The sequence below is a fragment of the Chiloscyllium plagiosum genome, unplaced genomic scaffold (assembly GCF_037043375.1).
Source record: "Chiloscyllium plagiosum isolate Xiang-an unplaced genomic scaffold, Cpla_swu_hap1 HiC_scaffold_36, whole genome shotgun sequence".
In the NCBI taxonomy this organism is placed as follows: Eukaryota; Metazoa; Chordata; class Chondrichthyes; order Orectolobiformes; family Hemiscylliidae; genus Chiloscyllium; species Chiloscyllium plagiosum.
In genome coordinates, this window is record NW_028270174.1 from 1681525 (window position 1) to 1697797 (window position 16273).

The window sequence follows — 16273 nt, forward strand, 5'->3', positions numbered from 1 at the left end:
CTGAAATTGATTTACTGATTTGGCTTAGTAGCCACCTAGGCAGTTGTTCTTGCTTGTAGCTGATCTTGCCAAGAGATCAGCTATCATGGCAAAGTTGTCTGTATTGTGCCATCAGCACACATGTATGATAGCCCATCTGCAACCACTCTGACATCTAAATAGGCCGGCCTTTCTGTTGCCTTTTATGGTTGAAATAATGATATTTTCTCTCTTAGAGGTAAATTTTCAAAGTTCTTTTCAAGTATCTCTTCATTTTTCTTATTTTCTATCTATAGAATTTCTAGCACACACCTTAGCACCATGTGCAAAGGCCTTTGCTTTCTTTCACAAATCTTTATTTTTTTGTGATTCCACCCTCACATGCGCACAAACAAGTTGGTGTTGAGACCTTAACCTCCTGGATGGCAAGGTTTCAGCTGCCTTTCCCTGCCACCAAAGCCAACACCACCCTTTCTTTCCCCCACATTCGAGGTACTACCCTCCCTTTCCTTATTCCTCGACCTGCCACCTCCAACCCAATGTCGTTGTCTCCTGCAAAATCCAATATTTTCCACCAAATCCACCTACCCAAAGCATTCCACCATTGAACTTGCTCCTTGCATCTTGTCACTCCTTACTCACTTGATACCCTGCCGTCTGACACCCTCACTTGTGTTATCTGGCTGTCTCTGATTGCAAGCTTTTAAATTTTTAAATAAGGCAACTGGCTGCTGTGAAATAGGGGTGTGGTTTGCTTCTCCCAACTGTTTTACATTGAGAAACCTGTTATAATGGAGGGATGGCTCCATGTTTCTGAAGGAGCTTGATTGGAATTTCCTGTCAGAAATGTGGAGCCCTGTAAAATGAAAAAGAGTAGAATGGCAATCTGTATTATGTTGCCTCTCCTCGGAAAATCCAACTCGGTTTCTTTTTTTCCTTGTTATCAATCATGTTAACACCTGTTTTCTTTGTTTTTAGTCTCCCATCAGACAATTAAAAATGCTACAAATAGCATTTATGCTTGCTTGGGAGTATGCTCAGGCCTTGGCACCGTTCTGTCTAACACCTTTGAGCTGCCGTTTACTTATAAGTCTGCAGGCTATCAAAGAGACTTTAAGATTATTTCTCTTGATCTCATTCTGAATTGAATCAAGCTTCCTAGATGGTGATATAGGGTTATTTAGAATGCTGTTACAATTGGTTATTAAAAGTGGATAGCCTACACTATCCTAACAATGGGTTAGAAAAAGTTTAACATGGTACTGATTTTAAAAAATGTCAGATATCTATCCACAGCAAAATAAGGTGAACTTGTCTTGTTTGCCCCTGTCACAACTTGAATTAATTATATTAGTTATTATATGATTGACCTTTAGCTTTGCTTAACATATGGTGCTTAGCAGATTCTAGAGAATTACAAACCTCCCACTTGTTTACCTTTTACAAACTTTCACATTTAAACTTCAACTCCAACATTTTAATTATTGTGCACAGCATAATCCATACTGAATAACTGTAATCAAACATGCTTTAAAGTGTGTGTATATATAATCTTCACTGTCTGCTTAATATTGATGGCGAATAGGCAAGATGAGAGTTGATAGTGTAGTTTTCCAGGCTTCAATAAAAGCCTTCAGTTGAATGTATTGGACCTTTTTATCAAATGGTTCTTGAGAACATGAAATCATTGACACTTTCATACAACAATTATTATGAAGTCAATGAAATAATTAAATCACTAAGGAATTCTTGGATTAAAGAAAATATACCCCAAAATATAACGGAAATTGGAGGAGAGACCTTAGCAGTGTTTGTCAAAACATTTTGAACAAAACTAATTTCTAGACATTTCAAAATTTGTTTAATTTTAAGCAGTGTTTTCGAGAAGGCAATTTAGTCAGTGGACAAGAACAACACAATGCATTTTGTATACTTTCTGAATGGGAACAATAATGGGAACAATAATGACACTTAATGGTAGTGGTAGATTTATTACCATGTAAGAAGTGCTGTTTTTCTTCAGAAATGAATCAAGACTCCAATGTGCAATAGCTGGAAAAGTATTTTAAAAAACTTTAATCAGTTTTCTAACTGCAATTCACAGCATTTAATGCTGGTATAGTGGTTACAGTATTGAACTGGCAAGCAATGGTCAGTTCAAATCTCACTGTGGAAACTTATGAACTTGAATTAAGTTTAGTGATTTATGGGCTAACATCAAAATAGAATTACCATTCATTTTTGTGAAAACCAGACTGCTTCATTTTAGTGCCTTACGAAAAGAAATAAATCATACCACTTTAAAATCAGATAATGGTGGAAATACTAGGTCAGCATTTTTTCTTCAGAATACTAACACCTAGAATTAATAACTGTTAGAAACTTGTAGCATCACTAGCTTCCCAAAATAAAAATTAAAAATAAAACTCCTCTTTGGCAGATGGAATTTAATGTGGATAGACGTGAGGTTATCCATTTTGTTCAGAACAATAAAAAGGCAACTTAATATCTAAATGGAGAGAGAGTTTAAAATGCTTTGGTGTAGGAGAATTTTTGTGTCCTTGTACATGAATCACAGAAAACTAGTTTGCAGGTATAGCAGGGAATAAGGTGAGTGATTGGATTTACTAGATTAATTCCAGAGAGGGAGAGCTTGTCTTATCAGGAGAGAATGGGCAGTTTAGGCCTGTTCACACTAGAGTTTAGAAGAATGAGAGGAGATCTAAATGACGTACATAAAATACTAAAGGAAATTGACAAAGTAGATGTGAAGATGATTATTCCTCTTGTGGGGCAATCAAAAAGAAAGGCTAAAGCTGATCTAAAACATATGAGGAATTACTTCTCTCAAAGGGTCATGCATCTGTGGAATTCACTACCCTTAGGTGCAGTAGACACTAGGACACTTAATAAATATGAGGAGATAAACAGATTTTTAATTAGCAGTTGATTAAAGGATGATGGGGAGGGAGCAGGAAAGTGGAGTTGAGACTGAGTGAAATCATAGCAGGGCAGGCTTGAGTGGTTAAATGTTCTTTAGTGTTTTAAACTGCTTCAATATGGTAAACAGTTTGCCATAAATATTTTGGAAGAATTATGGTTCTTTACACCCTCATTCATTGCCTGCAGGTGTTCTTTCACTAGTGGCCTTATATACATGCTAACCCACCAAAACCCTTACGCATTATTTCTTGGTTCATGAACTTGTCATCACCCTCATTATAGTCACCCTACTGTTGTGGGTTAGAGTGGGTGTCAGTGGCAGGATTGCCTTGAAATTTTGTTTTCCTTCCTTCTCCAGTTACACCCGCATTACAGTTTGTACTAGATCATGGAGCACACATGCAAATTCTGCTTTCAACAACCTATTTTAACCTCCTTCTCCTTTCCTTAGAAGCAGCAGAAAAAGAACTGCAGCTATCAGGCCCCATGCTTCCAGACTGTCAGCACTTTATCGCACGAGTGATAACCTCCCTGCCAAGCCATTAGCCTGAGGGGCAATAGATGCTGAGCCAGTGGTGAATTTATAGAATAATAAGTGAATGAGTTGACAGGAAGAGCTGAGAAAGCTGGGAAAGATATTGACAAGTGAAGGTTCAAACATGTTGTCACACTGCTGAACTGAGTTTGGATACAGACCTTGTAATCCTGCTTTTAACATATAAAACTAAAGTATGTGGTGCACACACTGTGTCTCCAACAATGTACAACAGATTGCATGTCAGTTGGAGAAGTTCACTAGCTGCATCTCTGGAAACTTGGCAGATGTGTTTCCTCATTAGAGTTCAGCCTGGCCTACAGAGCATTGTGCAGTGCAGTGGTGAATCCTGTAACACGTGTTTCTGCAATTGAAGCCTCGGTTACCAGATTATAGATGCATTTGCACAGTTGAGAGTGGGTCCTTTACACTCTCTCATAAATGCAATTTGCTCCAAAGCCTGTCAACCATTTACAAGGCACAAGTTGGGAATGTGTTGGAATACTGCCCACTTGCCTGGATGGGTGAAGCTCCAATAACACTCAAGAAGCTTGACACCATCCAGGACAAAGCAGACCTCTTTGGTTGGCACCATGTGCACAAGCATCCACTCCCTCCACCACCAATGCTCAGTAGCAGCATTGTGTACTATCTACAAGATGCACTGCAGAAATTCATCCAAGGTTCTTAGCTAGCACTTCCCAAATTCATGACCATTTCCATTTAGAAAGACAAGGGCAACAGAAACATAGGAACACCACCACCTGCAAGTTCCCCTCTAAGCCACTCACCTCCCATCCTGACTTGGAAATATATCACTGTTTTGTCACAATCACCTGGTTCAAATCTTGGAATTACCTCCTTAAGGGCATTATGGATCAACTATAGCAAGTGGACTGCAGTGGTTCAAGAAGGCATCCACCAGCACCTCAAGGGCAGCTGGGGACAGGTGATAAATTCTGGCAAGCCAGCAACACCCATGATCCTTGAATGAATTTTTAAACACCTGCAATCTTTAAAAAGCAGCAAATCGGGTTGAAGAAGGAAAAAGAGTAAAAATGCAAAGTTAATGATTCCTTACAGAAAAATAATGTAATATTTGGAGCAAAGTAAATGAATTAACAGCACAAATAGTGATTTAATTGGTATGAAGTTATAGCCATTATGGATACATGATTATGTGGAGATCAAAACTGGGAACCAAATGTTCAGGGGAATGTCATTTTTCTTCAAGGTGGGCAGGAAGGAAAGGGTGCGGAATGTGGAATGGAATAAATATGACAGGAAGGCAAGGGTGGGAGATGAGGAATGGAATAAATGTGACAGGAAGGAAAGGGTGGGGGATGAGGAATGGAATAAATGTGACAGGAAGGCAAGGGTGGGGGATGTGGAATAGAGTAGATGTGGGAGCAAGCAATTATCTTGGATCGAAAGATGTAGAATTCATGTCCGTGGAGGTAAGAAATAACAAGAGGAAAAAGACACTGATGAGATAAGTCTCCAGGTCCCCCAGTAGTCGCTTAACTATAGGACAGAGAAAAGATAAGAAGATGAGGGCATGTAATAAAAACATTACATTAATAATGAATAACTTTCATTAATAATGAGAAGATCAAATTAGCTGAGGTAATCATGAGAAAGAATTCAGCAAGAATATTCAGTACAGTTTCCGAGAGCAACATGTTGTGGATCTAATCAGGGATTATGCTATTTTGGATCTAGCAATGTGTAACAAGTCAGAATAAATAAATGATCTTGGAGTAAAAGATCTCCTAGGAAACAGTGACCATAACATGGTTAAACTTATTATTCAATGGGAGTGAGAAATTTTATTCAAAAGCAATTGTGCTAAACTTCATAAGGATAATTACAAAAGGAATTCAGGCAAAGTTGGCTGGAGTGGACTAGGATCAAAATTTAGCAGAAAAAATTATGGTTGAACAATGCTGGATATTTAAGAAGAGAGTTCATGACTTACAACAAAGATATGGCCCAGTGAGAAAGCATAACTCTAGGAATGGGATAAACCATCCATAGTTAACCAAGGAAGTTAAGGGAAGTCTCAAATTGAAAAAAATTGTAGTAAACTAGAAAACTGTGAAGGTTTTAAGAAGCCAACAAAAAAGGGAGAAAATTAAAAATAGTGAAAAATTGCAAGTAATATAAGAATGGATAGCAAGAGCTTCTTTAAATGTTAAAAATCACACAACACCAGGTTGTATATATTTAAATGTATAAAAGAAGCCAAAATAAATATAAGCACCCTAGAGAATGAGGCTGTGGGAATAGGGAAATGGTGGTCTAGTGGTAGCATTGTTAGACGATTAATCCAGCAACTCAGCTAATTTTCTGGGGACTCCTGTTCAAATCTTGCCATGGCAGATGGTGGAATTTGAATTCAATTTTAAAAATCTCCAATTAAGAATCTATTGATGACTATGAAATCATTGTTGATCGTCAGAAAAATCCATCTGGATCACTAATGTTCCTCAGGGAAGGAAACCTGCCATCTTCACCTGGTCTGGCCTACAGGACTCCAGACCCACAGCAATGTGATTGACTCTCAATTGCCTCTGAAATGGCATAGCAGGCTGTTCAGTTGTACCAATTGCTACAACGTCTCAAAGCAATGAAACCGATGGATCACCTGGCATTGACTTAGGCACTGGAAGAGACAATGGCAGAAACAGTCCTGTTGACCCTACAAAGTCCTCCTCACTAACATCTGGGGGCGAGTGCCAAAATTGGGAGAGCAGTCTCACAAACTAGTCAAGCAACAGCCTGACATAGTCTGTAAGGTATGATTCTGTGAGTATGACTAAGTCCCAGACATCACCATCTCCATCACCATCCCTGAATATGTCCTGTCCCACTGGCCAGATAGACCCAGTAAAGGTGGCGGCACGGTGGTATACAGTTGGGAGGGAGTTGCCTGAGAGTTCTCAATGTTGACTCTGGACCTCAGGTTAAGCATGGGCAAGGAATTGCTGCTGCTGACTACCACTACCTTCTGCTGATGACACAGCATTCCTCCATGTTGGATAATACATGGAGGATGCACTGAGGATAGTAAGGGCAGAAAATGTACTCTGGTTGGGGGCTCCAATGTTCACCACCAAGAGTGGCTTGACAGCAGTATTACCGATTAAGCCAACGTTGTCTATCTCCGCCAACGTTGTCTATCTCATACGCTGCAGGCAAAGATGTCCCGAGGCATGGTACATTGGTGAAACCGAACAAAGGCTACGGCAATGGATGAATGGGCACCGCACAACAATCAACTGACAGGAGTGTTCCCTCCCCGTTTGGGGAACACTTCAGCGGTCCAGGACATTCGACCTCGGACCTTCGGGTGACCATCCTCCAAGGCGGACTTGGGACAGACAGCAGCGAAAAGTGGCTGAGCAGAGGCTGATAGCTAAATTCTGTACCCATAGGGAGGGCCTGAACTGGGACCTTGGGTTCATGTCACCCGACAGGTGACCACCATTGCACTATAAACACACACACAGACACTCCTACACACACACATACGCAGGCACTCCTATACACACACATACGCAGACACGCACACGACATTTCCACACTCTCACATGCATCCTCTCACAGACTTAGACCACTTTACACTCACACACAAACATACACTCTCTCACAGCCACTCACAAACCCCACCCCAGACACACACACACTTACAGACACACACTCACCCTCTCACAGACTTAGATACATTCTCTCTCACACTCTCAACTCCCCACCCCAGACAAACGGACACACACAAACACACACGCACACAAAAACCCACATTCACACATATATACGTTTCTGCAGTGAATTTGTACTTGCAGAGTTACATTGTACTTTGCTCAAAAACTACATGAATCCATGTAAGACTCTATTAACTCACTTTTTAGATTAGAATCAGTCTAAACATTATGGCACAGACAGGGAAAACAGGGGGCTAACACCTTCAACATCTTAACATCTTATCTGGCTGACACCAATTGTTACAGTTAACCTGAGAATGTAAGTTTTAAAAGAAGTTTTGTGATTTATATATGAAAGAAGTGAAGGTATTCGAACAGATGAGAGACTCAACAAACAATCACGGTATTTTTCAATGTATAATTTCAGTTACATCACACTGTAAACTTTTGCTATAAATTCTGTGTCTTACAATTGTGTACTTCACAACCACCTGATGAAGGAGCGGCGCTCCGAAAGCTAGTGCTTCCAATTAAACCTGTTGGACTATAACCTGGTGTTGTGTGATTTTTAACTGATTTAAGATGGCTGGTAGGCTAGATCTGCGGCAGATAGTGAGGGAACCAATGAGGGAAAAGCATATCTCACTTCATCTTTTACCAATCTGCCAGCTGTCGATGTATCTGTCCATTATAGTATCAGTAAGAGCAATCACTGCACAGTCCTTATTGAGATGGAGACTTTCCTTCACGTTGAGAATACCTTCCATCGTGTTGTGTGGCACTGTCTCCCAAAAAACATCCAGGCCAAACTTTGTGTGAAATAATGCCTTTAAATGAATGTGTGGTACTACCTTCAGCTGTGGATCATTCAGTACCAACAATGACAAATTAATTGCATACATTAGAATGGGAGTCCCACAATAGAACTCTCAAAGTTGAATTGTAAGGCAGCAAATAACAAAATGCTACCTAGACTCCCCAATAAATAAATCTTCTATGCATCCTTTTACACAGCTAATAGACATTTGTAATTCTACATTGCTTTTACCCTGCTACTTGGAATGCATGTAGATGTGATTGTTCAGCATTAACCAGGCAATAATTTTGAAATTAGAATGTATAGCATCTTTCAAGACTTCAGAACATTCCAAAGCACTTCATAGCTGATAAAGTACTTTTGCAGTGAAGTCATTGTTCAGGTATGGGAAGGTTGGAGCTCAGATCTTCTGAGCCCACTCAATAGATTCCATTTGCTTGTCATAGTTTTTTTTAAATTTTGTTCTAACATGCTGCATAATTGTAATTGTGCACCAAAGTTATTGCTTAAAGTTAGTGACGTACATAACTCGATCAAAGCTTATGAAATAATTGCTAGCAGATATTTCTTTAAGCAAATAATTTTCCCTGGAAACTTAGTGTTGATATAGTGACACATAATTGCAAATTGAAACCAATGTGCTTTATCAGCCTTTATACTTTGCATTTGCTCCAACCCAGCGAGTCTTACATGCTGGCCTTTAAGTTACAGGGTGGGGCACTGGCAATGCATTATATAGTAGCACACTGCTGTGTTCCATAGTGTATCTCAGCAAAAGACAAAAGACTTGCTTCAAAATAGAATTGGGACTGGATACGTAGTACTTGCTAGGTGAGGAATATTTCTCAGTCACTTTTTAAATGAATAATAAGATTAAAAATGTGAACACAGTATATTTTTGTGTTTGTTAGAATAGCAGGTGTTTCTTTGGATGTTTTTATTTGGATGTTGAGGTTCAATATCTAGTACAGTAGGTTACTAGTAGTGATCAAATTGCTCAATGTTTGAGAATCAAGTGAGGAATAACTTTTTTCTATTCCTATGGTTACAGTATGTCGGAGAACATGCTGCTTTAACTTGTGTTCTAAAGTGCAGAATGGATTCGGAACTGCCACATTCTGGTGACATAAGATGTTAAATTGCAGCTGTATTAAATAGTACTCTAGTGTCCTTGACATTTCAGTGAAAAATGACAAATCACTGGTTGTAATGATTGCTATAGATTTCTTTTAGCAGGTAATCAATTTTTTACCTTAGCTTTTTTAAAAGATCTAGTAGTATAACCAGATGAGAAGAGGTGAATTGGCTTCTCTTTTTATACTCTCTCAGTTGGCCACAACAAAGATTTTTAATTATTTTTAGCTCACAGCTATATTGCATTTCAATTGAAATGTAGTTAAGAAACCAATTGCAACATTTTCTTAAATGAAAAAAGAAGCATTTTATTACTTACTGACTCTAAGAAAAATAGTAAAATGCAACATCAAACATACACAGGCAATAAAGTGTAAAAAAAAGAGAAAACAGAGAAAACATCTTGCATAAAAAGAAAGATCAAGAGTACGCAATTTAAAAAATCCTTAGTCTTCGAGATGTTAGATTTAACCTGTGACCACAGTAGTTAATTGATGATTTGCCTCTTCAGTAGCAAAATTTGTAAATACCTTTGAATTTTCGGTGAATGGATATTACTCCACTTTACTGTGTCGCCAGGTGTTGTTTCTTGAGAGGTTGAAAGAAATTTGAAGAGAGGAAGAGCAAGCCTTCTGGTTCTCTGCCCAAAAGCTGTAGCCTGAAGTACAGTTCGTTTGTGTATTCTCATGCCAAGCTTAATTATTTTTCTCTAAGTTGGATATCTGCAGGCAAATTTAACCCCAATATGTGAAACTTCCAGAAAGGTGTAAAATGGCGATTCCAATATGAGTGACTAATTTAACATTTTGAAGACATGTTCATTTTAGATCAGACTAGGTCTTATTTATTGATAGCTTCATGAGCTTGAGGAAACCAGGTCAAGAGATCACTTTAAGTCTTTTTTTTACTTTTTCAAAATCACTTTTGTCCATGAAAGATCCCAGATATTAAAATCAGGTCATATAAATCAAAAATTAATAATCTGTTTTTACTACTATCGTAACACTAAGGTTTATAAACAAATATGTAATATAACAGTGGAAAGTAGAAGATATTTATATGGGATTCTGACCCTTGGTACTGACGTGTTTCTATTGTGTCTGACATCACTCCGTATGAGAAGGAAGCTAAGATTTGATAGAACTAGACTAGGAGTGGGATGTGCACTTTGCTTACTGAACCATTTATTTGGTCTTAGAACATTGGAAGGAGAGAGAATCTGGTCTGGCAGCACTTTGGAACCACCAGGGAAGCTGGCAAGGTTGGGAAAACTGAAAGGATTCCTGGGATGAGTAACAATGGCTCAGGTGAAAATCTATGGGCTTACTTATAATGAGTGAGGGTTACTGCAGTGTCATTGGAAGAGGTCTAGGTTTAACAGTAATAGGGGAGACAGTTGTTCATGATTATCTTTTGGAATGGTATGACAAAATAATACAACTTGTGGTGTCCTGAGAGCATTGCCAGTGCTTGGGAGCTCTGGTATCAAGGATGATGAACTATATTGATCGTACTCTTGAGGCTGTGGAGGATTGGAAAGGGATTGGGCTACCTGTTGAATGCTCTCAAGACGGTCTTTGTCCAAGAATGAAGGCCATCTCAGTTTCCTTCAGAATATGACTTGTATTTACTGGGGTTTGTTGGGAGCAGGGGCAGCAGTCCCAAAGTTTGACTGACTGTAAAAGGGAAATCATTGAGGAAACACAGTGGAAAGTCTGAGGTTCTGAGCATTGATGTTGTTGTTACACCTTTTTCAACTCAATGAAACGGGTGGCAGCCACTTGCTACTTAATTTCTCTTATAAATGCTTTAAATATAGATTTTGCTTTTCTTTTATGAATGCTTTGAGAAACATATGTGATTGTTTGAGCTCAAGCAACTGTTATGGCGGCACGGTGGCACAGTGGTTAGCACTGCTGCCTCACAGCGCCAGAGACCCGGGTTCAATTCCTGCCTCAGGCGACTCTCTGTGTGGAGTTTGCACATTCTCTCCGTGTCTGCGTGGGTTTCCTCCGGGTGCTCTGGTTTCCTCCCACAATCCAAAAGTGTGCAGGTTAAGTGAATTGGCCTTGCTAAATTGCCTGTAGTGTTAGGTGAAGGGATAAGTGTAGGGGAATGGGTCTGGGTGGGTTATGCTTCGGCGGGTCGGTGTGGACTTGTTGGGCTGAAGGGCCTGTTTCCACACTGTAAGTAATCTAATCTAATCTAGTCTGGTAAATGTAGAGTGATAGGGTAGGGCAATGAGTCTGGGTGGGTTACTCTTTGGCAGGTCAGTTGGACTTGTTGGACTGAATGGCCTGCTTCCACACTGTGTAGGGATTCTATGGTCCTATGTTATCGTGAAGGACTGAAGTGGGATTTTTGGTAAAAAGAAAACATTGTTTATAGTGAACAGATTTTCATCAATGGAGGAGGAGAATCAATGTTTGGGCATAAACCCTTCATCAAGAATTCCTGAATTCAAGAATGTCGATTCTCCTGCTCCTCGGATGCTGCCTGACCTGCTGTGCTTTTCCAGCACCACACTCTTGATTCTGGGCTCCAGCATCTGCAGTCCTCACTTTTTTCTAGATTTTCATCAACGATTGCTTTTGATGTTGAATACAGTTTAAAAAAAAAGGTCTTGCCCAAACTATTTTTATTTTCAGAAAGACATATGTATTGCCTAATGAGAAAAGCTGGAGTTTTGCCCTTTAATTTCTGTTTTTCCTTCAATATATGAATATGGTTAGTGAATTAATGTGTGGTGTACTTCTGAGGGACAGCCTGGGTACATAGATCAGGACATTGCATACCTTCAACCCATGATTTTCTATCCATTAATTTTAACAAGTAGTAACTTTCAGCTTGGAAGCAAGAAGAAAAAGATAGGAACAGGCAATAAGCTAGGCTGAAGGAAGAAGATAATTACTGGAATCTATAGTAAAGGATAAGGTGACTGATCACTTGAAAATTTTCAACTGATCAGAGAGAACCAGCATGAATTTGTAAATATAACCGGGCTTCGTGACCCTGAGTGCATATTTTTGAAGAGATGACTAAAGCAATAGATGGGGAATGTCTGTTATGTTTGTTTGTATATACTTCCAGAGGCATAGAATAAAGTTTCTCAGTAAAGACTGGTAACTAAAGTTTAAGCTAATAGAATTAAAGGCAAATAAATTATTGACCTTGTTGAGTTGCAGGAGACTGAATATAGGGTGATGGACAGGTAATCCTTCTAGTCGGATGTGATAAATGTTTTTGCGGTGATCTGTTTTGGGGCCTCAACGTTTCACCTTTAATAGTTTAGATGATGGGATAGAAAACCATTTATCCAAATTTGTGAATGACACAAAGAAAGGCAGAATTGTAAGCAGAATAGGAGTGACGGCCTAAAATCACCAGAGCATTTTGGTAGGTTAAGTGAAGAGGCAAAACTGACAAATAGTTTAAAATGCAATGGATCTAAAAATGATTAACTAGCGCATATTCTAAGGCTAGATTGGTAGAAAAATAGAGTTCCAAAGGGACATGTGAGTTCAGGTGCATAAATCATGAAAATATGAACAAGTCAAAAAAAAATCAAAATGTTTAATGGAATGCTGTCTTTTGTATCTAGAGGACTGGAATACAAGAAGGTAGTAGTTTGTTTCAGCTAAATAAAGCTGGTTGGAGTGGTAGTACTGGGAATATTTCTGGACATCATCCCTTAAAGTTTTGGAGCAAGTGCAGCACAGCTAAACATGAGAGAGGCGAGGGAAAGAACTCAAAGTCAGCAGAGCTTCCATTTAAGATCACAGCCATAGTTTCCCTTTTACTTCAGTATTCATTCATAAAGTCTACTAGTTGTTCAAATGTTAACATTTTTATCTGAGTAACCAGTCACATGAATTTCTATAAATAACATACTTTGTGTACAATCTGAAGGAACTTGACTTGTTTGCCATCTATGTTTGTGTGTCATTACCCCTTTATTGATTGTTTCTGTGGAGTTTTGATGTAATCTCTCTGGTTACTATATAGACTTCCACTAACCTTGCGTATCTCATACTTGTGCAACATTCTCTGATGTTTTCTTAACTGGGTGTATTTATGTGCATAAATAATGAATGCAGCAGGACTGGTTGAGAGAGCAGTTCATAAAGCATTGTGCATCCTGGACTTCATCAGCAGGGTCATAGAGTACAAGAACAAAGAAGGTTTGTTCACAGTTTTGTCTTAATTAAGGTATTGCATCCAAACCTTAGCATCACACATTAGGAAGGTTGTGAATGCATTAGAGAAAGTTCAGCAAAGATTTGCAAGACTGATGCCAAGTTTGATGAATTTCAATTATGTAGAGAGATTGGAGAAATTGAGACTACTATCCTTGGAAACAAGGTTGACTGGAGATTCTTTAGGCTCTGTCCAGAATAGAGAGAATGATACTGTGGAAGGATCAAAGAGCAAGACAAAGGTAATTAGCAAAAGAATAGCTTCTGAGCTATAACCATTCTATGATTCTAACCATTCCAAAAAGTCTATTGTGTCCATGCAAATTCTCAAGAGCTATCCAATCAATTACTTTCCTTGCTGTCTTCACAACCTTGAAGGTGTATTTCTCTTGAGGGTTCATCAGTTTTGTTTTGAAATCATTGATCGTTTCTGTTCTATCAGTCTCATGGCAGAATGTTCCGTGTCATATCAATGTAAAAATGTTATTCCCCACAATGCTACATCTCTTGCTGAAAGCATATAGAAAATAGGAGGAGTAGGCATTCGGCCCTTTGACCTTGCTTGACCATTCATTATGATCATAGCTGAGATAGCTTTGGCAAATAGGGTAAAGGAGAATCCAAAAGGATTTTATAAACATATTTAAGGACAAAAGAGTAACTGGGAAGAGAATAGGACCCCTCAAAGATCAGCAAGGCAACCTTTTTCAAGATGTCTCCATATTACAGAGGAGGAGGTGCTGAATGTCTTCAAACACACAAAAGTGGATAAACCCCAAGACCTGATCAGGTGTACCCTAGAACTCTCTGGGAAGGTAAGGAAGTGATTGCTGGGTCCCTTGCTAAGATATTTGTATCATCAATAGCCACAGGTGAGGTGCTGAAAGACTGGAAGTTGGCTAATGTGGTGCTACTATTTAAGAAAGGTCGTAAGGAAAAGCCAAGGAACGATAGACCTGTTAGCCTGACATTGGTGGTGGGCAAGTTGTTGGAGGGAATCCTGAGGGACAGGAATTACATGCATTTGGAAAGGCAAGGACTAATTAGGGATAGTCAACATGGCTTTGTGCATGGGAAATCATGTCTTATGAACTTGATTGAGATTTTTAAAGAAGTAACAAAGAGGATTGATGAGGGCAGAGTGGTGGACATGATCGATATGGACTTCAGTAAAGCTTTCAATAAGGTTCTTCAAGGTAGACTGGTTGGCAAGGTTAGATCTCATGGAATACAGGGAGAACTAGCCATTTGGATACAGAACTCGCTCGATGGTAGAAGACAGAGGGTGGTGGTGGAGGGTTGCTTTTCAGATTGGAGTCCTGTGACGAGTGGAGTGCCACAAGGGTCGGTGCTGGGTCCACTACTTTTTGTCATTTATATAAATGATTTAGATGTGAACATAGGAGGTACAGTTAGTAAGTTTGGAGATGACACCAAAATTGGAGGTGTAGTGGACAGCAAAGAAGGTTCAATACCTCCTCACTCCCTATATCAATCTGCTGAACAACCTCACAGTTCATCTTCTCAAATTCTGTACCTACATCTTCCTCTTCCCAAGGGAAGACAAATGTGAAATTCTCATCTAACACTCTACCAATGTCTTTCAGCTGCACACGCAGATTTTCCCTTTGCTCTTTTCCCTGGTTATTCTCTACCCCTTGATATACTTGAAGACTATCTTGGGATTCTTCCTTATCTTGCTTACTCATGTTTTCTCATGTTCTCTCTTTACTCTCCAAATTGTTTTCTTAAATCTCTCCCTCTGCACATTCTACCTGGTCCTCTGTTGATTTGCTCCCTTTGTAACTGCTAAATGCCTTTTTCCTTTTTATCTAGTTCTGAATATCCCTAGACATCCAGGGTTCTCTGAGCTTGTTGCTCCTACATTTGACTCTAAAGGGAACATGTTGGGTTGTATTTTCCTCAGTCCCTTTCTGAACATCCCCAACTGTTCTGCTGTAGATTAATTCTCAAGTATGTATTCACAATCTACCCTGTCCACATCCTGTTTTATTTAAAAAAAGCTGCTTTCCCCAATCAAAAACCTACTTTTTTTTGCAGACCATTTTTATTTCCCAAAACAGACTTAAAACTTTTATGATGTTTTGATCGCTAGCACTAAAATGCATCCCTACTGCTACCTTGAACACCTGTCCTCCTTCATCTCCCAGAATTGGGTCTAGCTCTGCACTGTCTCTTGCAGGACCATCTACAGTTGGATTTGATTAGGTTTGGTTTGATTTATTATTGTCACATGTACCTAGGTACAGTGAATAGTTTTGTTTTATGTGCAGTACAGACAGATCTTAACATACGAAGATGGTAGGGTGATTGAACAGAGCAAGAAATACAAAATTATTGCTGCAAAGAGGGTATAGAAAAAGCAAGATCAACTTCAGACTTAATATTTGAAATGTCCATTCAGGAGTCTAATAACAGCAGGGAAGAAGCTGTTCTTGAACCTACACATTTAGCTGCAGAAAGCTACCAACAGACATGAAGATGATTTACAAAACAGACAGGAAAAGCTATTTAATCTATGTTATCTTCAACCCAAAATCGAAATCCTTCCAACTTTAATCATTGAGCTCTGGAATATATGCTCAGTCAGAACTGAGTTCCAGGTTGTTGTTGTCTCACTTAAAGTGGTATATCATTGTAGATACTGAACTTCATGACTAATGCAGAACAGTTTTAAAATGCTAGGTGCATTTGACCTGTGAATTGAACTTGACTAACACAACATTTTCTGCATTTTTGATTAGCCTTGGGAAATGCTTTTCTTTTTCGAAGATAAAACGTTACAGCGCAGTACAGACCCTTCGGCCCCCAATGTTGTGCCAACCTGTGAAAATAATCTGATGCCCATCTAACCTACACCATTCCATTATTCTCCATATATATGTCCAATGCCCTATTAAATGCCCTTAATGTTGGTGAGTCTACTACAGTTGCAGGCAGTTCA

The 16273-nt window shown here is 39.1% G+C and overlaps 1 protein-coding gene across 9 annotated transcripts in view; it reads left to right on the forward strand.

Moving 5' to 3' along the window:
- The window catches only part of LOC122539553 (sodium/hydrogen exchanger 9B2-like), a 187908-nt gene that overhangs the window by 47633 nt on the left and 124002 nt on the right, over positions 1–16273 (forward strand). The window contains exon 1 of one of the 9 annotated variants that reach the window (XM_043674535.2): positions 8686–8809. The exons of 6 other annotated variants lie outside the window; for them this stretch is intronic. The gene's annotated coding sequence lies outside the window, so the exon portion shown is untranslated. Of the gene's footprint in view, positions 1–8685; positions 8810–10324; positions 10420–13271; positions 13294–16273 lie in introns of those variants that run through there. 2 more of the 9 variants (XM_087979855.1, XM_087979856.1) reach the window with 2 other exon arrangements.